The sequence below is a fragment of the Phocoena phocoena genome, chromosome 2 (assembly GCF_963924675.1).
Source record: "Phocoena phocoena chromosome 2, mPhoPho1.1, whole genome shotgun sequence".
Lineage (NCBI taxonomy): Eukaryota > Metazoa > Chordata > Mammalia > Artiodactyla > Phocoenidae > Phocoena > Phocoena phocoena.
In genome coordinates this window covers 61,090,685-61,113,606 of record NC_089220.1, presented here as the reverse complement: position 1 = coordinate 61,113,606, position 22,922 = coordinate 61,090,685, and the positions used below count along the sequence as shown (strand labels likewise).

At 35.4% G+C, this 22,922-nt stretch overlaps 1 protein-coding gene, 1 non-coding gene and 1 pseudogene across 2 annotated transcripts in view; all 3 read left to right on the top strand.

The window, feature by feature from the left end:
• The window catches only part of MIPOL1 (mirror-image polydactyly 1), a 231,189-nt gene that overhangs the window by 98,854 nt on the left and 109,413 nt on the right, over positions 1-22,922 (top strand). The gene's annotated exons all lie outside the window — the stretch shown is intronic.
• LOC136119745 (U6 spliceosomal RNA) lies at positions 518-624 on the top strand. Its single transcript, XR_010655704.1, has one exon. It is a non-coding gene; the product is annotated as a U6 spliceosomal RNA (small nuclear RNA).
• On the top strand, positions 660-1,218 carry LOC136143219 (eukaryotic translation initiation factor 2 subunit 3 pseudogene; annotated as a pseudogene).

The following is a 22,922-nucleotide window of genomic DNA, read 5'->3' as shown; positions in this document are numbered from 1 at the left end:
GGCATAAGTAAGGCTGAACCTCCAGAATAAATAATGTCTGAAATCTCTACCATTATTTTACAAGTAATTACAGGCATTCAGTTGAAAATTACTAGGCACAAAAAAAGATAAGACTACATGACCAAAACCAAGAGAAATGCACATTATATAAAACACCTCAAAGTTGATCCAGATATTAGATGGAGTTAGATGGACAAGGACTTAATAATAGCAATGCAATCCCTATCAAATTACCAATGGCATTTTTCACAGAATTAGAACAAAACATTTTACAACATGTATGGAAACACTAAAGCCCACAAATAGCCAAAGCAATCTTGAGAAAGAAAAATGGAACTGGAGGAATCCGACTCCCTGACCTCAGACTATACTACAAAGCTACAGTCATCAAAACAGTATGGTACTGGCACAAAAACAGAAATATAGATCAATGGAACAGATAGAAAGTCCAGTGATAAACCCATGTCCCTATGGTCACCTAATCTATGACAAAGGAGGCAAAAATATACAATGGAGAGTGCTCGCTTTGGCAGCACATATACTAAAATTGGAACGATACAGAGAAGATTAGCATGGACCCTGCGCAAGGATGACACACAAATTCATGAAACGTTCCATATTTTTTTGTGTTGTCCCACATATTTTGATTACTCACTTACATGTTTCAGGTGGGCCAGGAGATAGCAGTCAGACCTGGTATTGTTTCCAAAGATAGCAAAGGAAAACTCATGTGTAAACCAATCTTTTCCAAAATTGTATCACTTTTTGTGGAACACAATGATCTTCAGTATGCTGCTCCAGGGGGTCTTATTGGAGCTGGAACAAGAATTGACCCCACTTTGTGCTGGGCTGACAGAATGGTGGGGCAGGTGCTTGGTGCAGTTGGAGCTTTACCTGAGATCTTCACAGAATTGGAAATTTCCTATTTCCTACTTAGATGACTTCTTGGTGTATGCACAGAAGGAGACAAAAAAGCAGCAAAGGTGCAAAAGCTGTCTAAGAATGAAGTGCTTATGTTGAACATAGGGTCCCTTTCAGCAATAGGAAGAATTAGTGCAATCAAGGCTGATTTGGGTAAAATAGTTCTCACTAATGCTGTGTGCACAGAAGTAGGAGAAAAAATAGCCCTTAGCTGAAGAGCTGAGAAACACTGGCATTTAATTGTTGGGGTCAGATAAGAAAAGGAGTAACATCAGGCCAACAGTAGATGATGACTGAAGATTATCAGTTAAATAAAACATTTGGATGAAGTTAGAATTTCTCTTAACAACCTAGAGGTATGATTTCAGAGCAATACTGGGGATACAGTTCATTACGTTAGTAGAAATGTAAGGTTGTTTTCATTTTCTTCTGATGAAAATTACCCTCTACTACTAAAGTAAATAATAGGGTCTATAATAAATGTCAGAATTGGCAGATTGATGGATTTAATCCACATTTTAGCAGTAATTGATCATTAACAGTGTTACATTTGTGCATCAATTCATGTTTGAAATGAAACTGCTGTTACAACCAGCCTTTGCTATAGCATACATACCACTGACCCTGTTTGAAAAAAAGTTTTTCTCTTATTAAAAAAAAAAAAATATATATATATATATACACACACACATACACACACACAATGGAGAAAAGACAGTCTCTTCAACAACTGGTGCTGGGAAAACTGGACAGCTACATGTAAAAGAATGAAATTAGAACATTCTCTAACACCATACACAAATATAAACTCAAAATGGATTAAAGACCTAAGTGTAAGGCCGGATACTATAAAACTCTTAGAGGAAAACATAGAACGCTCTTTGACATAAATCACAGCAAAATCTTTTTCAGTCCGTCTCCCAGAGTAAAGGAAATAAAAACAAAAATAAACAAATGGAACCTAAGTAAACTTAAAACCTTTTGCACAGCAAAAGAAGCCATAAACAAAACGAAAAGAAAACCCTCAGAATGGGAGAAAATATTTGCAGATGAAGCAACTGACAAGGGATTAATCTCCAAAATGTACAAACAGCTCATGCAGCTCAGTATCAAAAAACAATCCAATCAAAAAAATGGGCAGAAGATCTAAATAGACAGTTCTCCAAAGAAGACATACAAATGGCTAAAAAGCACATGAAAAGATGCTCAACATCACTAATTATTAGAGAAATGCAAATGAAAACTACAGTTAGGTATCACTTCACACCAGTCAGAATGGTCATCATCAAAAAAAACCTATAAACAATAACTGCTGGAGAGGGTGTGGAGAAAAGGAACCCTTCTGCACTATTGGAGGGAATGTAAATTGGTGCAGCCACTCTGGAGAACAGTATGGAGTTTCCTTAAAAAACTAAAAATAGAGCTACCATATGATCCAGCAATCCTACTCCTGGGCATGTATCTGGAGAAAACCATAATTTGAAAAGATACATGCACCCCAATGTTCATTGCAGCACTAGTTACAATAGCCAGGACATGGGAGCATCCTAAATGTCCATCAACAGAGGAATGGATAAAGAAGATGTGGTACATATATACAATGGAATATTACTCAACCATAAAAAAGAATGAAATAATGGCATGTGCAGCAACATGGATGGGCCTTAGAGATTGTCATACTGAGTGAAGTTAAGTCAGACAGAGAAAGACAAATGTCATATGATATTGCTTATATGTGGAATCTAAAAAAGGTATAAATGAACTTATCTACAAAACAGAAATAGAGTTACAGGTGTAGAAAACAAACATATGGTTACCAGGGGATAAGGGAGGGAGGGATAAATTGGAAAAAGATATAATAGCTATGATTAAAATATTCAAAAGATAGAGAAAATGAAAGAGAAAGCAGATAGATTAAGTATTTCACCAGAAAATTGGAACCTCTGTAAAAGGATCAATTGGAAATTCTAGAGCTGAAGAATGCAATATCTGAAATTGCAAGCTTATTAGATTGGTTTAGGTGCAGAAGACAAATTAGTAAACTAACAGATTGACAATAAATTTTTTAATTGAAGCACAGAGATACAAAGAAATTTGGGTGAGAAAAAAATGTATCTGAGAAGACAGGTGAAATTTAAATAGCCCAGTGTGTGTGTAATTGGAGTCAATGAAGGAGATGAGGAAAACAGTGGCACAGAAGCAATAGTTGAAGAGATAACCAAGATTTTTCCAAAACTGATGGAATACTTTCAAACCACAAATTCATGAAGTTCTAAGAATTTCCAGCAGGATAAATAAATGAAAACCACACATAGACACAACATAGTAAAAGTTATGAACTTCAGAGAGAAGGAGAAAAATCTTAAAAGCAGACTAAGGAAAATGGTTTGTTCAAAGAACAACAATAAGACTGACTGCTGCCTTCTCAATATAAATAATGGAAGCCAGAAGAGAGTAGAATGACATAATTAAAGCTCTGGAAAAAGTTGCCAATGTAGAATTCTATGCCCAGTTTAATATCCTTCAAAGTGAAAAGACAAAAACTTAGAGAATTCGTCACTTGCATGTCTGCATTGAAAGCAATAGTAAATGGAGTTCTTCAGGTAAATGGAAAACAATACCAAACATAAAAACAGAAATGTAGGAAGGAATGAAGAGCAACCAAAAGGATAAGTGTACTGAGAAATATTAAAATATTGACTTAATGTAGCCTATTCAACAACAACAATAATGTCTTCTGAGGTTTAAAATGTATTTATAACTAAAATGCGTGGCAAAAATAACCCTAATGCCAGGAGGCATGTAATGTACTCAAAATGTCTAAGCATCACTGATAAAAGTAACTGTTCATATTAGTTAAAATTCAGGAAAACAAGTTAGAAAAGTTAGAATCTCTAAGATAACCATGAAAAAGGATGTTAAACAATGGTTGCTTAGGAACAACAATGAAATCAAAGCAGAAATTTAAAAATACCTTAAGACAAATGACAATGAAAACACAACCATACAAAATCTATGCGATGCAACAAAAGCAGTTCTTAGAGGAAAGTTCATGGCAATACAGGCCTTCCTTAAAAAACAAGAAAAATCTCAAATAAACAACCTAAGCTACCACTTAAAAGAATTAGAAAAAGAAGAACAAACAAAACCTAAAGTCAGCTGAAGGAAGGAAATAATAAAGATCAGAGAGGAAACAATGTATACTTAGGAACTACTAAAGGAGGTTGGTGGTATAATAGAATATATTGATTGATCCAAAAGATGATAAAGGAGAGAAAAGGAATGCAAAAAATGGATCAGATGGAAACCAAGATTAAAATTGTAAACATAATTGTAATAAGGGTAATGTGCTAAATGAAAAGGACAAATATTCTAATTAAAAAACAGAGATTGGGGCTTCCCTGGTGGCGCAGTGGTTGAGAATCTGCCTGCCAATGCAGGGGACACGGGTTCGAGCCCTGGTCTGGGAAGATCCCACATGCCGCGGAGGAACTGGGGCCGTGAGCCACAATTACTGAGCCTGCGCGTCTGGAGCCTGTGCTCCGCAACAAGAGAGGCCGCGATAGTGAGAGGCCCATGCACCACAATGAAGAGTGGCCCCCACTTGCCACAACTAGAGAAAGCCCTCACACAGAAACGAAGACCCAACACAGCCATAAATAAATTAATTAGTTATTTTTTTAAAAAAACAGAGATTGTCAGACTATGTAATAAAACAAAACCCAGCTGTGTACTGCTTATAAGAAATACACCTTAAATTATAATGGTACAAAAAGCTGAAAGTCAAGAGTGACAAAAGAAACATTATGCAGGTGTTAAAATAAAGCTGAGGTATTTATATTCATAGCAAACAAAGTGGACTTTAAGAAGCATTATATTAGAAATAAAGGATATCTAACATTGATAAATATAAAGAAGATATAACAATTCTAAATCTATATACACCCAGTAGTAGTTTCAGAATATATAAGGTGAAAATTGATGGAACTGAAAGGAGAAATAGACAGATTTACAATCATGTGGTAGATTTTAACACATCTTTCTCAGTAATTGATAGAATAAACAAAATCAGAAAGGATATAGAAGATTTCAACAATGTAGTTAACCACCTAATACACACACACACACACACACACACACACACAGTGGGGGCAGGGGGGAGTTAGAGAGAGAGAGAACTTTGCAACTCAAACAGACCATAGAGGGAAAGCGATATACTTAAAATGTATTTATTAGAAAAGCAAAAAGGCCGAAAGTGAATATTCTAAGATTCTACCTCAGGAAGCTAGAATAAGAACAGCTGAATGGCAATGAACCTGGCAGTCAAGAACTTATGGGAAGAGCATTTGGGGGTAGGAGAGTTGATAAAATAAACATTCTGAGGCAGGAATACACATGATATAGTGAGTAAATAGGAAGAAATTCAAAATGACTGGAACACAGTGAGTGAGGGGGGAATAGATATATAAAATTAGATCTGAAACTTAAGCTGGATCTCTTTTTTGCCGATGATCATGATCTTATACATAGAAAACCCTAAAGAGTCCACCAGAACACCATTAGAGCTAATAAGTCAACAGAGTAACAAAATTCTAACGATGAGCAATCTCAAAAGGAAATTATGAAAACAATTCCATTTATAATAGCATCAAAAAGAATAAAATACTGAGTATTTAACTTAACCAAGGAGAGGAAAGACTTGTACAATGAAAGCTACAAAAGAAAATTGATGAAAGACATTAAAGAAGACATATATAAATGGAAACACATCCCATATTCATGGATTAGAAAACTTAATATTGTTAAAGAATACTACCCTGTAAGGTAGATAGCTAGTGGAAAGCAGCCGTATGGCACAGGGATATCGGCTCGGTGCTTTGTGACCGCCTGGAGGGGTGGGATAGGGAGGGTGGAGGGAGGGAGACGCAAGAGGGAAGAGATATGGGAACATATGTATATGTATAACTGATTCACTTTGTTATAAAGCAGAAACTAACACACCATTGTAAAGCAAGTATACCCCAATAAAGATGTTAAAAAAAAAAAAAGAATACTACCCAGAACAATCTACAGAGTCAATGAAAAATCCCTGTCAAAATCCTAATAACATTTGTTGCAGGAATAGAAAAACCCATCCTAAAATTCGTATGGAATCTCAAGGGACCCATATAGTCAAAACAATCTTGAAAAAGAAAGTACTCAAAATTCCTGATTTCAAAACTTACTACAGAGCTGTAGTAATCAAAACACTGTGTTACTGGCACAAAGACAGACATATAGACCAATAGAGTAGAATAAAAGAGCCCAGAAATAAACCATATATATATATATATATATATATATATATATATATATATATATAATCAAATGAATTTGGACACCGGTGCCAAGACCATTCAGTGGGGAAAGGACAGTATTTTCAATAAATGATTATGGGAAAACTCAATATCCACACCCAAAAGAATGAAGTTGGACCCTTACCTAACACCACATATAAAAATTAAGTCAAAATGGACCAAAGACCTAAATATAACAGCTAAAATCATAAAATTTTTAGAAGAAAACATAGGGCAAAAGCTTCATGTCATTGAATTTGGTGGTAATTTCTTGGATATGAATCTAAAAAACAGGTACCAAAGAAAAAATTGATAAGTTGGATTTCATTAAAATTGTATTTAATTGTTCATCAAAAGACAATACCAGCAGAGTAAAAAGTGCATAGAATAGGAGAAAATATTTGCAAATCATATATTGATGATTAATAAGGAATTAATATCCAGAATATATAGAGAACTTCTAAAACTCAACAGCAAAAAACCAAAACAGCCCAATTAAAAAAAGGACAAGGACTTGAATAACCATTTCTCCAAAGAAGGTATACAAATAACCAATAAGCACATGAAAAGATACTCAGCATCACTAATCATTAGGTAAATGCAAGTCAAAACGACAATGATACACTCCCTCACACTCATTAGGATGGCTACTATCAAAAAAAAAAAAAGACAAAATAAGCGTTGGTGAGGATGTGGAGAAATTGGAACCCTTGTGCACTGTTAGTGGGAATGTGAAATTGTTCAGTCGCTGTGGAAAACAGTATGGTATTCCTCAAAAAATCAAATAAAACTACCATATGATCAAGCAATTCCACTTCAGGGTATGTAGCCAGAATAATTGAAAGCAGGGTCTCAAGAGATATTTTTATACCCATGTTCATAGAAGCATTATTCAAAATAGGTAAAATGTGGAAGCAGCCCAAGTGTCCATGGATAAGCAAAATGTGGTGAATACATGCAATTGAATATTATTCACCCCTTAAAAGGAAGGAAATTCTGACACATGCTGCAACATGAATGAACCTTGAGGACATTATGGTAAATGAAATAAGCCAGTCACAAAAAGACAAATCCTTTATGATTCCACTTAGATGAGATACTTAGAGTAGTCAAAATCATAATGGAGTAGAATGGTTGCCAGGGGCTTGGGGGCGGAGGGAAATAGTTATTATTTAATGGGCATAGAGTTTCCGTTTTACATAATGTAAAAAATTATGGATATAGATGGTGGTGATGATTGCAGAACATTATGAATATGTTTAATACCACTGAACTGTACACTTAAAATAGTTAAGACAATAAATTTTGTTATGTGTATTTTACCACATTTGGTAACTTGGGGGAATAAAAGGTAAGCTGGAACTTTATTATGTTTTTAAAGTGACTTCTACATTGATAAGACTTTGGATTTTATGATAAGTGTGTATCAGTGGTATTTAATAGCAAATGAGAGACATAATTTAAGGTTTAAGAAGATCATGCTGGCTACTACTATGTGTAATAGTGTTTGTAAAGGGTATGAATAGAAGCAGGGAGAACCATTAGGATACTATTATATTAGCTTAGATGAGAGATGATAGTGGCTTAATTAGGGTGTTAAGAAGTAGAAAGAGTAGATGGGTTCAAGACAACGGCTGAAAGTACTTTTATGTTTGCATTCTGTGTTTGGATATCATAGTGACAGTGATTGTGTTCATTGGTGGGGGGGTCGGTCCTTGGGGGAATAACTTAAAGGAAAGAGAAGATTCAAGGATCAGTGTTCTGATTTTAGGCTGGGCAAATGGTAGTATTGCAGTTGAGGTAGGAAAGATGAGAAGAGATAGGGTAGAACTCAAAGTTTTCGTTGGGCTATGTTAGTTTTCACTTTAGTCACTTTGAATATACCACGGTAGCAGTTAGGTACAGACATTTGGGGTTCTCAGAGAGGAAGCCAGGGTGGGGGATGTAAATTTTTAGAATCATCTATATACATGGTTAATAGACCATGGGTCTAGATTAGAGTATTAAGGGAAGAATACAGATAGAGAAGAGGAACAAGATGAAGCCCTGTGTCATTCTAACGTATTTGAGGTGAAGGAGAGGAGAGAAAAGGAAGAGCAAAGGAGAGTAGGAAGAAACACAGGAGAGTGGAGTAGCTAGGAAATCAAGGAAATTTTCAAGTCAGAGAGGGATATGGTCAACTCTTTCCATTGCTGTATAGTCCATCTAGTGAAATGAAGAAAAATACTTTTCGCTGGATTTGACTGTGCGGAGATTTATATGGTGACCTCAGTAGGAGCATTTTCAGTGGAGCGATGGGTATAAATGCTCTGGGGGAGTGAGCTGAAGAGAAAATGTGTAATGAGAAAGTAAAGATAATGTAAACAAGTATCAGTTTGCTGTATAACTGAACAGATGGAGTGGTAGTTAAAGGGAGACCTGTGTCAAAGGAGGATACATCTGAAATATAGAAAAAAAATGCAGTGTAGGAAGGATATGTATTCATACACGTAACCAGTTTGAATGTTGTTTTCACCTTAACTTTTCATATTTTGTTGGAAGCAAACTTCAGTTTGTGAGGTTGAATGAATGAATGAAAAGTGAGAAAGTAGAGATAATATCATGGGCTATTTTTCATCCTCTCACTTTAAAACATAAGGTACATATCCTTAGCTCTGCCCACAGTAAGCTTATGTCAGATCACCTAAAAACCTATCAAAAATTCTTTCCAACTCTTTAGGCCTCAGAGGACTAAGGTCTCACCCCCATTTCTCGAGTAAAATAGAGCTGTGGATTACTAACCTCATTCACCTTTATTTCCCCCAGAGATGCATTGCCAAAAGAAAATAGTACAATCTCAATTTCTTCACCTTTTTCCTTTCTTTAACTGTTTATTATCTATAACAACTTAATAGTAAAAATCATTGGAAGTGGATTAAGATGCACCTGCCTCATGCCAAAATCTGCAGTAATGGTTGGACCTTGACTATAATTCTTTGTGATAAATTAAGGAGTTTGATGTTGGTTTTGTTCCATTAATTTGTGATTTAAGAAAGGACTTTTTAGGTATCCAGGATGTCCTAGTGCTTTGTCCAACATTATCGTTAGAAATACATTTAAAAATCTACATGAAGGGGACTTCCCTGGAGGTCCAGTGGTTAAGACTTCGGCTTCCAATGCAGGCAGTGCAGGTTTGATCCCTGGTCGGGGAGCTAATATCCCTCATGCCTGGGGCCAAAAAACCAAAAATATAAAACAGAAGCAATATTGTAACAAAGTCAATAAAGACTTAAAAAAATAAATAAAGCAGAAGCTGTACTGTAACAAATTCAATAAAGACTTTAAAAATGGTCCACATCAGGGCTTCCCTGGTGGCGCAGTGGTTGAGAGTCCGCCTGCCGATGCAGGGGACACGGGTTCGTGCTCCGGTCCGGGAGGATCCCACATGCTGCAGAGCGGCTGGACCCGTGAGCCGTGGCCGCTGGGCCTGCGCGTCCGGAGCCTGTGCTCCACAGCGGGAGAGGCCACAGCAGTGAGAGGCCCGTGTACCGCAAAAAAAAAAAAAAAAAAAAAAAGGTCCACATCAAAAACATCTTTAAAAAATATAATAAAATCTACATAAAAATATGTTTAGTTAATTATAGAATTTTGTGAATGTTTGGAAACTTGGAATCTTGGAATTTTTTACCTGAATATCTTGCATCAAATAGATCAAATACAATGTGATAAATCGATATTTTGTTCCCAGTTTCCAAAATTGCATGTAACGTAGTGAGGGAATGTTAATAAGTGTGTTGAAAAGCAGTCTTCCCCAGAAAATAAGTTTGCATACTTATTAAACAAGATTAAACAAATTTCTTTGTGGGATTTCTCAAAGTCTTTAATTTTCTAATGTTCTTTGTTCATTTCTAAAAGAGATTTAAAGTACAGCAGGGACACTTATATGACCAAGGGATCCTTTGTTCCCTTAGCACAAGTTAACATCGGTTGCGAGTTTCCTGTCACTCGGTTTGGGAAATTGTGGCATAAGCGAGGTTCAAATGTGGTCTGAATTATAGATCCATCACAAATTTGTCACCATTATGTTATTGCGGTGACATCAAAGTATATACAGTACAATTTCTTCATTCTTAATCCTAAACTGCTATAAAAAATAATTACCCAGTTGAGCCAATTGCTGTGATTGTGGCTTTATCTTCAAGCTTAATTTTGTCCTCAGTGCCCCTTAGCGATTCTTTTAGCATGATCTCTACAACAACCGTTTCTAACTTCCACTATTCTTTTAGAGGTCTTAATTCCAGTGTTCTTCCTCTTTCTCTCTGAGAAGATAAACTTGCATCTTACTTCACAGAGAAAATGGGTCTAGTAAGAATGATCTCTCAACCTCATCCTTATTTGCTTTCCTAATGTCTCAGAGGAGGTGACATCCCTCCTTCTATTCAGAGCTATTCCATCTGCTGTGCTCTCAATCCTGTATTCTCTTGTTATAACAGCTGTTTCTAAATGATAGTCTGTGGATCAGCTGTGGATCAAAATTACCTGTAGAGTTTTTAAAAACTACAGATTCTAAAGCCCTCCCTCAGAGGATCTGATTCAGTAGGTCTGTGATAGGCCCTGAAAATCTGTTTTTAAAAAGTTCTCCAGGTGATTCTCATATGTAACCGGTTGTGGGGACCACTGATGGATGGAATTTTGATCTATTAGCTATTTTTTTAGTACTTTTGGTGGGACAAATGTTTTTGATTTTTAAGAATTCCAGTTAATCAGTTATTTTGTCTATGGACTGTGTTTTTGGCATCATCCTAAGAACTCTTTGCCTAATCCTAGGTCATAAAGATATTCTCCTACATTTTCTTCTAGAAGTTGCATAGTTTTACATTTTACATTTAGACTTATCCATTTTGAGTTAACTTTTCTGTAACATGTGAGTTAACTTTTCTGTAACATGTAACATGTGACAGGTTGAAGTCTTTTTTTTTTTCTTGTTTTTTGCGTATGGATGTTTAATTGTTCCAACACCACTTGTTAAAGGACTCAACTCTCTCTGTTGAATTGCTTTGCACCTTTATCAAAAAAACAAGTAACCGTATTTGTGTGGCTTCACTTCCGGACTAGCCAATCTGTTCTGTTGATCTGTCTGTCTATCCCTTCACCAATACCAGGCTGTTTTGATTTCTGTGGCTTTATAGGAAGTCTTAAAATTAAATAGTGTGATTACTCCAACTTTATTCTTCTTTTCAAAATTATTTTAGCTATTCTACTTTCCTTACCTTGTGTAAGTTTTTAAGTCAGCTTGTCTATATCTACAAGAAATCCTGCTGAGATTTTGCTAGGAATTGACCTATAGATCGATTCAAGTAGAATTGACATCTTTACTATTTTGAATATTACAGTCCATGAACACGATATGTGTCTCCATTTATGTCTTCTTGATTTCTTTAATAGCAGTTGTCATTTTGAGCATACAGATCTTGTACAAGTTTTGTTAGATTTACACTTAAATATTTATTATCAATATTGTAAATAATATTGTTTTTAATTTTGTGTTTCCAGTTGTATATTGCAAGTATACAGAAATACAATTGATTTTGGTTTGTTTATCTTGTTTCCTGCAGCTTTGATGAACCCACTTATTAGTTCTAGGTTTTTGGGGTTTTGGGGTGTTTTTTAAGATTCCTTGGTATTTTCAACACAGGCAATCATTTATCTATAAATAGGGACTTTTTAATTTCTTCCTTTCACATGTGTATGTCTCTTCTTTCCTCTTTTTTCTTTATTGCACTGACTGGAACTCCCAGCAGTGTGTTGAATAAGAGTGGTGAGAGTGAACTTCATTGCCTTGTTCCCAATCTTGGGGAAAAGCATTCAGTCTTTCATCTTTAAGTATGTTGTTAGCTGTAATTTTCTGTAGCTACTCTTTATCACAACAAAGACATTCTGTAGAGTTTTTATCATGAATGGATGTTGAATTTTCTCAAAGGCTTTCTCAGCATCAGTTGAACACAGAAGTAGTTTGAACTCATGAATTCAAAATTGGATTCCAAATAAGTTACAGTTTGCTACAGAAATTGAGAAAGTCCTGTTTAACTTGTCTGCCTATAGTGGGTAGAATTGTGTCCTCCTAAAAAATCCTTAAGTTCTAATCCCTGGTACCTATTAATGTGACCTTATTTGGAAATCAAATCTTTGCAAATGTAATCAAGTTAAAATGAGATTATAGGGCTTCCCTGGTGGTGCAGTGGTTGAGAGTCCGCCTGCTAATGCAGGGGACACGGGTTCATGCCCCAGTCCGGGAAGATCCCACATGCCGCAGAGCGGCTAGGCCCGTGAGCCCTGACCGCTGAGCCTGCGCGTCCGGAGCCTGTGCTCCACAACGGGAGAGGCCACAACAGTGAGAGGCCCGCATACCGCAAAAAAAAAAAAAAAAATGGGGTTATACTGCATGAAGGTGGACCCTAATCTAATGACTGGTGTCCTTATAAGAGGAAAATTTGGACACAGACTCAGAAGACACTGGAAAGAAAACCATGTGATGACAGAGGCAGAGATTGGAGTAATGTGTACACAAGCCAAGGGATGCTAAGGATTGCTGGCCACCACCAGAAGCCAGGAAAAAGGCAGAAAACAGATTCTGTCTCATAGTGTCTGGAAAAAAGCAATCCTACTGACATCTTGATTTTGAACTTCTGGCCTCAGAACTGAAAGAATAATTCTTGTGGTTTTAACCCACCCAATCTCTGGTAATTTGTTCCAGTAGTCCTAGGAAACTAATATAATGCTGCTTCCTGGTGACTTTGAGTTCTAAAACGGTTTTATTCCAAAAAATGGTCTTCTTTGTTTGTTTTTCAGTCATATAAGTATTTTTCACAACCTACACATAACATCAAACAACTCAGGTGGTCCACTCTTCCTTCTTTAGGCTCCTTATAGCTTTTTCAGTGGTCATCAAACAGTTTTAGAGAAAAGCATATAAATATCCTCATTGTGTTTCCAAATCATAGAAGGGCATTCTTTTTGTCCTGTACTTTGAAAATATGATTTTATTACAGGCCAGCCTTTTAATATCTTTTCTATGGCCAGCAACAATGATAGCCATCATAGACACATATCTAAAGAGGCTGTCTACCTCCATTTCTATAAAGTAAAAAATCTCATTAAATAATATTGCATGTTTTGGGAGAATCAAAAGTGAACAAAAACTTTCTTTATAAAAGCCTCAGTATCACGGGTAAACAGATCATACCCCTGTCTTAGAAGTATTGCATACAAGGTGTGCGGGACATTTGGCAGGTAAGATCTTTTCATTTTCTTTGAGAAGAAGTTTATAGACTGAAAAGAAACTGCCGAAATTTGCATTTACACTGTCTGCCTAATATCCAGATAAATGAGAAAAGTCTAGTTTATATTTGGACAAGATATCAACAATCTTTTGTTTTATGTTTTCTATGGTTTAAAACCCTCATAGAAATCAAGAAGACAATTTGAAACTCCCTTTGTCAAATGAAAGTACCTAGTAAGTAGGGGGGATGATTTTTGTTGCTCTGACTTGGCACATCACTTGACATGGTATAGAAAGCGTGATTGCCATTAAGTGCTGACAAAGTCAGCACTACACTGTAAGGGGCCAGCACAACTCTTATCAAAATCCCTTTTTGTTTATCCGTTGTTGCAGCCTCTGAGCCAAAATAGGTAATTTTACTCAGTTTCATAGAACAGTCAAGGAAACAAAACAATAGTTTGTGTCTGTTTTGTGTAGTATGCCCAGGCTAATGCAGCCTGATGTAATTTATTATTATTGGTGTGATTTGGGGAGAAAAAAACCCACAAAAAACCCTTTTGATTGATTTAGAAACACTTGCCTGTCTCACCCCAGACTTGGGAGATTCAGTTTCCGTATGTTCTTTCACATCTCCCTCTCCAGCATGTCCAACCCCAAATTCTCTCTGCATATCTTACAGTATGTTCTGTTTTGATTGTTTATCTGCCTAATCTACCTGTGCATGTGTCCTCTCGTTTAGCCTTCATTTTTCGTGATGTCTGGGTCATGCCGGCATTGGGATTGTCATTCTCATTTTCATTATCTGAACTCTTAGAAAGCATGTTCATAATATTCACTGTGTTAAACATTAAACTAGCACTATCTTGATACGAAGCACAACAATTACTGCACAGAGGAAGTCAGAGATGAACTGTTAACATTGACAATGTACTTTTGTTGAACTTAAGTTGCATCACTAGGAGTGATGCAATGATGAATGATCCATGATTGTGAACCACAAATCATGGTTGCTAAATTAGTGGCCAGAGAAGAAAGCAGCAACTGCAGAGGAAAAGGCAGATAATTTTGCTGTGTCCGTCAGATACTAAAACCAGTATTGCTTTCAGCCCTATTTTTTGGACTACCATATGAGTTTGTACTCCCCCCTGCCAAACTTCGGCACCCATTGCCAAAGATCAGAACTTTTTACATCCCATGGAGGGGTTTCCCAAAATGATTGGTCAGCCTGTGGACAACTCTGATGTCAGAGAGTGGACTCGAAAGTGAAGCAAAGGAGGTTGTACTTGGTATGATAGAAATAAGGCAGTTTTGATGATTTTTCCCTGAGGAATGACAAAATGTATGACTTGATAATACCAGAGTTGGAGGAAAGTAATCTCACAGGTTTTAACAGAGTTAACTAGGGCAGGTATAGGAAGGTAGGAAAGACTGGCTTGGAGGCTGTTGGAGTATTTCATGAATGAAGTGCATAAGTTCAAATTACTGGGACTGGAGGTCATTGATAAGGATAGGACAAAGTTCAGTGAACCCTGCAGGATCAATACTAACTCCCTATGGAGTCAATATTATGATCCAGAAGGAGGACTATTTGCCATTTGTACAAAAGGAAAACAAATACAACTTTTAAAAGTTTGAATGAATGATAGGAAAAGAAGTGGTGGAATAAAAGTTGTTTTTGCCCTGAATACCAGAGCTCCAGTAGGCCCTCTTGTCTTGGAAAGAAGCTATCTCTGTCCAGTTAATGATCATGCCCTAAGAGAAACTTGCCAATCTGCCTAATGAAGAAACTACTTACTAAATCTTGCTCATCACCACTCCTCCAAATACACTGCTGTAGTTTTCAAATGTGCTGAGGGAACCCATATGGGCTGATATGAATAGGCTTGAGAGTCCACATGTAATTCAGAGAATTTGATTGCTGCATGGAGAAAGACCATATTCTACCACACAGTTGGCTCCAATTGAAGCTGTTTTAGTACAAGAAGAAAACTTAAAAATTAAAATAAAACTTCTTATGGAGGGTCAGATATTTTGAGGGAGTGATCAAAATAGACCAGCATTAAAAAAAAGATATCATAGGAGATTTGAACAACACAATGATCAGGGACAAAAATCTAGTGATCTGGAAGAACAAAGGGAGAAAACAAAGAATTGGAGTGAAATGCTAGACAAAGAAAACCTGGTGTGTGGAAAACAGGAGTAATTCTAGAAGTGAAAGGAGTAGATGTAAGGGAAACCATATTCAAAGAAATAATAGATGAAAATTCACTTGAACCAAAGAAAAACTCAAGTTATCAAAATGAAAGTGCATCGCAAGGACTGGGTAGAATAAATTTTTTATTCATATGTAAATTTATATACATATGTTAAATGTATAGATAGATCTGGCTAAGATATCTGTACTCTGTTGGTGAAGAGAAAATGTTTCCTTTCCAGCATAGGAATAATGGTTTGCAAAGGAAAGAGCATCATACTTGTATTAAATTTCTCACCTGCAAAACTGATAGTAGTACAGTGCAACTATATTAATAAATGTTACAGGAAATACTGCAATCTAAGAATCCCATATCCAAAATATCATTTATACAAGTGGGCGAAGCAAAGACTTTTGTTTTTTAACAAGTAAGTCTAAGAAAGTTCCTATTTATCCTTACTTGAAGAAGTATTACAGCCTAAAGAAAAGTAAAACAGATCTCAAAAGAAGGAAAGATAATGTATAAGAACCAGGGGTAGCCAATATGCCTTAAAACTTATAGATAAATTGAAGCAGTGATAAGATGATTTTAACTGTGATACGTGTTGAGAAAGGATTCTCAAAATATGTTACATACAACAGGAAAAATCCAAAATATGGCATGGACTACAGTTTTGTTTTTTGGTTTTTTTTTTGCGATACGTGGGCCTCTCACTGTTGTGGCCTCTCCTGTTGCGGAGCACAGGCTCCGGATGCGCAGGCTTAGTGGCCATGGCTCACGGGCCTAGCTGCTCCGCGGCATGTGGGATCTTCCTGGACCGGGGCACGAACACGTGTCCCCTGCATCGGCAGGTGGACTTTCAACCACTGCACCACCAGGAAAGCCCTGGACTACAGTTTTAAACTATTTCAAGTAAACTATAGGAGTGGTAAGTGAGGATAGAAGAGGTTTTAAAAAACCTTATTTTTACTTTTAAAGTTTTACCTTTATTTATGAGGTGTATCAATTATGAGGTGATGTAAAACTGGAATTAGTATGTGGAATATGAAATTCAGTAAAGCCAAATTGATTATTTCAGTTAAGAGGATAAAGTTTTCTATTCATGCGGATATACATGGTGGGTCAACCTAAATTAAATAAACCATATCTTTTTATGATACGATTTACATTTATAAAAATTTACTTTTTGAACAATAAGTAGACAAAGATATCTGTTATTTTTCAATATTTATATTCACTGAAAATAAGATCGTATATACTACATGCTGGAAATACTAAAAGGAAAATAAATTTGCCATCTATTGGGTAGATAAATGTACAAAAAATGCAAATGTAATTAGATGAATGCTATAATAGATATATACACAAGGTGAAGTGAAGCATAGGACAAAGAACAGTTTTTGTGGGGAGATTTGAAAGAATGCAGAGCAAGTTAATGAGTGTGCCAGTGAGAAAGGTGGGAAAGGCATGCTGAACAGTGGAAATGTGGATGAGAAAATGCAGATGTGTATCCCAGGTTATTAAATCATACAGTAAAACTCTTAAATTGAAATGCATTGAAATTGGTGCGAAAATAAGATATCTGAAGCACCCCCTGTTGAAATTAGCTGTGAATACTTGAGTAGTGTTCTGAGTTATCCCTAGGTATTTTTAAATTTCAAAAAAAGAAGCATTTAGAGGAATTGTGTACAGCAATCAGATATTCACTACATATTGCCATTCTTTTTTTTTGTAGAAGAGAGCGGATATATATTTCCTGGCTTATTGTTAAACAGCAGTGAGTTTAGGAGTCGGTTTCACTTCTGCCTTCCCTGTATTTAGGTCACGTAGGATATAATGAGAGGACAGCCCTCTTGCTTCAGTAGTAGCTGTGGCTGCCTTGGATGGTAACCACAACCTGTACCTTTCCACAGAGAAGAGAAAGCATGATCAGCTGCTGTGTCACGTGTGTACTTCTCCAGTATTCCTGCATAGTGCAGAGGGAAAGGAGGACTGCTCCAGTGTCAGGGTAGATGTTTGCTCTTAACAGAACTATGTGAGAAATTAGGTCTTGTCTTAGAACTGAGAAATCACAGAATAAATTCTACGGCCTAATAAAGATGTCCAGACATTAAAACCAACAGTTTGCTCCTCTATTTGCACATTTTGCTAGCTTCCATATATCAGGAGCTTCCTTATGAACTATATGGTTTTAAATATTACAAATTTTCATGGGAAATTGGTTTCATAGAAATGGACCATCTTTCTCTTTTTTTGTAATGTGCTTATCTCTCTTGTTTGTAATTATATAATTATATAAATATTGAAAGTCCTGTAATTACATGGAATGTGGCAAGCTTCTGATTTTTCATATTGGAAAGCCAGAGTGCCCAAGTGGCAACCTAAATAATATTTCTATAGAAAGTTTGTCTTTGTTCATTTTTTTTTTTTAATTACAGCCTCTTTTGGTGAAATGACTTATTTACATGTTTTTTAATGTTTCTGTCCCTCTTAATTGTCCTGATGCCTAACTGAGGGCGTTCAGAACTGATAATCAGTAGCTTTTGTATTTAACTCTGGAAGAACAAGCTGCTTATGATGACCCAACAGAGACATGAGGAAGGTTTGTGAAAGGGGTGTATTCATCCAGCTCTAATCCTTATTTTCAGAAAGACAGTGTCTTTAAGTGTTCTCTAATTAGTGAATAGATATGGTTGTAAATTCTTGTAGATACCTCTTTTGTAGAGTAGAGATGGATGCCTGGCTTGTTTAAAATCTTTGTTTTACATTTCTTTTAAGTGAAATTTTAATATGAACATTTGACAATAGAAAATAGGAAAAGTAATTTTTATACATATAATTATTCCTATTTTATTAGTATGCTCCATTGTGATGTTTCTTTTTTGACATCATCATAATTGGAAACTTGAATATTGTATAAGAGGATGTCTACAAAATAAAAATAAGGTTTTATGTTTTGTTTTCCTGCTTGCTTGTTTGCTTTGCTGATCTCCTTGTGTACATAAAATAATGTTTACTTCTATGAAGTAAATTCTTTTTGGGTTTGGTAGAATTGCTTCTACCAGTCACTGAGGAAATGTAAACTAGGGAACAAGACACTGATATTTAGTCCTACCAAGAGGAAATATATTGCTTCAGTGAACTGAATATAAAACATGATCAGTGAAAACACCTGGAAATCAAAAAGAACAGAGTTCAGTTATGCTTCTCTTTTTCAAAGAACTTAATGCTTAGCTATTATTGTTAGTACTAGAGAAGTAAGTTGGCAGTGACATTTGAAATATGATAAATAAAAGCCTACCAAATGTCTGCTTCTACTCCCAGCACTTGTCTGATTTCCTTCTCCAGAAATTGCATAATGGAAACTACCATAGGGTTAATGAGAGTCAAATACACAACCCTACTTGTTGTAATAAATATATTCTCTATAACTGTGTAATGATAAAGCCATAGTTATTGAAACTACCAAAGTTATTGAAACAGTCAGATAGGAGCTTTTTGCCTTTATCACCTGTATTATTAATTGGAGATAATTACTGCAGAGCAGCTGGCTGTTGGTTTTAGGGGGCATCAATTGTTCTTCTCACCCAACTGTTGGCTAATAAGGATAGTCAACACATCTGTTTCAACAGCTGGTAATTAACAAAAGCCTAATTGCTGCAACTCTTTTAACATCCAATCTGTGAAAAAGAAGGGATGTAGAAGAATATTATTTACTTTGTGCTTTGCGCTCTCTGAAACCAGTTTCTCTTTTTTCTCTCTCCCTCCACTTTTTTTTCCTTACTTTGAACACCACTGCCTTTGTATGAAGCATTGAATGGCAAGAGAACACAATATGGTAATCCAGAGCTTAACTTTTTCAGATCTTTGTTGGTGTTTCTTATTGCAACATTTCTTTGCTAACTTGCAAGATAAAATGGATCAAAAGCATTTTGAGTAGTTCCATACAACAGTTAAAATCCGCAGCAGTGTGCCCTAGGCTGTGTTGCTGTTGTCTCCAGCATCCAAAAGGAAACAGGGAATTCTCTTTTTTTCAATGCTTTTCACATGCTTAAACACAACTCCCAAATAATTCCACGTTCATATACAGAATTTTCGTTTAAATTAATGTTTATATTGATTAACACAAATGAAGTCAGGTTTAGCAGTTTCTCTTCCTTTGTTTTGTCATCTCTTAAATACTTTAGTTGCTTTGTTTAATGCCTCTATGTCAACTTAAAGTATTCAAGAAAACTTTTAATTTGTATGTGAAATCTTGCTTCCTCTGTTTTTCTTTAAAATGTGTTTTGGTCTTTTTTAAAACTTTGTCTTTAATTCAGATAACTTCAGTTATTTCTTGTTGATTTTTAAGATGGCTAGGAAATTTACTGGCTTAGTGTTAGAAACCAGAGTAAAATGGTTTCACAAATGAGAGACTTATAAATTAACATTTCTTTTCTTTGAAATTTCTTAGTACTCTTATTTAATTATGAACTATTTCAGTAAAAATATCTTTCATATAACCTTGGTTATAAAGCTTTATATTTATGTTTTATATAATTGTAATTTTTGCTAGTTACATATTAATGTTTACCTATTTAAAAATTTCCATGTAGAATGTAACTTATTAAGATGTTGTTTTTCTTTGTATAAGAATATATTTTTCCAGTTATCATGGCTGATTTTTCAGTAACCTTTTCCATAGTCTTACATTTTCTTTATAGCCTATATATATAAAAACTTTTCAATGAATGAAATTTTTATTTTTATTAATTAGAGATTACATGATGATACTGATTTTCCTTTTAATACATTCATAAAATTTTAGATTAATGTTAAGGTTAATCTGATAGATGGTGATTATGGTACTCATTTAATATGAGTATTAGAAAATTCCTTAGCAAAAATGTTACTCAAGTTCTCTTGAATAAACTCGCTTCACTAACTTTTCAGTTGGCAGTATTTCTACGCAGGCAGTTCTTTAATTGTTGTTAGGTATGTTGAAAGGTATAGAAGAAATTCTACCCAAGTGCTTGCCATGGACTGAATTGCAGATTGCATAATTTCAAAATTTTTTGCTGGCAGGACAAGTTTAAGTTTAGTTCAGCAGGTGTTCAGGTGGTGAAGTATATTATAGATGTAGTGAAAAAACATACAAGATCCTGAACAAATAAATAAAATACTGCTGACTAAAATTCTAACTAAACAGAAGAGCACCGGACTGTAGAGAAACGTTTACAACTCCTGTAAAGGAGGGGAATATTGTCATTTTGGGAGATGTTTGCATCTTGAGTTTAAATAAGAATTTAATTTTCTCTGTGTGCTCATGTTCTTAGGTAGTACCAGAGAGAGCAAGCTTGGTGAAAGGAATGTATCATGCCATGAGAAAGGAGAATGGACTTTTGGGGGGAACTCACATTCCAGCTGATGCTTTAAGTGTTTTCTTGCATATAATTTTTTTTTCCAGAGGAAATAACCTCAAGAACAAGTGGTGTGATAGACAGAAAATCAATAATTTAATGGATATTCTCTGAAGACTATGAATACTGCATGATTAACCCGTTTTCTAGACATTAAAAGAAGCAAATCTCATTAAATGATGGATAGATTATTAGTGAAGCCAGTGAGATGGTCAGTGGTTTTGTACATATCGGTATAAATGACTTTCAGGGGTGTAGTCAAGAAGTCCTGGGAGCCAGACATCTAATGGGATCTAACTAGCAACAAATTTAAGATCAAGGTAGTATCTTCTGAGATAGAGTTCATTCAGTGGAAAAGATAGAGCCTCCACAGTCTGAATTAATGGACAAAGAAATGGTTCAAAATAAATGTTAAATTACTTATGGCTTAAAAATTGAATGATATCATACACTAAAAATAAAAATACAAAAATAAGACTTTAAAATAAATGACAGTGAGCAGAAAAGCAGCTACAAATTGGAGTCAACTATGTTACCTTTAGAGTCATCACAATAGGATATAACAGCTTGTTAAAAGTTGGAGAAGAGGTTGGCAAAGTAGTTAATGTACAGACTCAGGATTGTTTATTTAATGGATAGTTAAGAGTTCTATACTCAAATCCTGGTTCTGACATTAACTTTTATTTATAACCTTAAAACCTGAGACGTTTAAGTAAATAATTTCCTAAGAAGTGGTTCTGCCACCACAAGGAATTTTTTTTCCTGAAGGATTCACGGTGTTAAAGGTAGTTAATGGGGAATGTTTCAATTTCTACTTTTCAACATTTTATCAATTAAATAATTACTTATATATACTTTTCCCCTTTAAAATAAGCAAGACTATGATAACTTCTAAGTATTTGTTAAATTAGAATATGTGGCAGTTATTGGAAATCAGACATCTAACAAGCTTATGATACAGTTTATCACTCAACTGAATCACGCTAGCTGCTGTAGTGATTCTGACCATTAAACTGTTCTAAATAGTTTTCATTATTATATTGTGTTTATTGTAGAACAAAGAGGCTATTGTTTAAAGACAGGAAGCAAAAGAAATACTAATCATGTCACACTAGTTAATACAGAGCTTAAAAGTTATGATATTGAAAATATTGTTAGGGTGACTGTGTTCAAAATTTTACTTTATGTTTCATATATTTGGATTTTAGACTGGATAGCCACAAAGTGGGTTGTTCTCAGAGAAGGGCTTGCAAGTGGCAATCTGAAACCTTCTCTTGTATCTTTTCTATTTAAAAGCAATTCAGGAAAATTATTAAAATAATTAAATCCAGTTAATGTACCAAATGTGAGAATTCCAAACATTAAATTATAAAAACAGTTTGGTCTACTTTTGATTGCATAATATGTGTTAAATTTCAATATAGGCTTTTCCTTCCTGAAGTGTGGCAAAAACATACTGTGGCGACCGTTGTGCTGCTGACCTGCCAGGTCCTAGACAAAATCTAATTCATGCATTGCTAGACTCACAAAAAATAGAGGAAAGCTTCCAAAGATTTTACTTCACCAAAAAATTGGGAGTTGAACCAGAAACATCCCCCACTGGTAAGCAAACCAGTGTACCCCAGCTACACCAGGGGCAAACATCTATAGAAGTACTTTGATCTTCAGTTGGGATCCCAATCTGAGCCAGAAACTGCAGCATTAATCCAGACTTCTTGAACTTTATCTAGGAATTGTCCCCACTGGCTCCCTGATGAAACAGACACAAGTTCTCCTGAGAGAAAGGCATCGCCAATTTAGTCCAGCACAATTC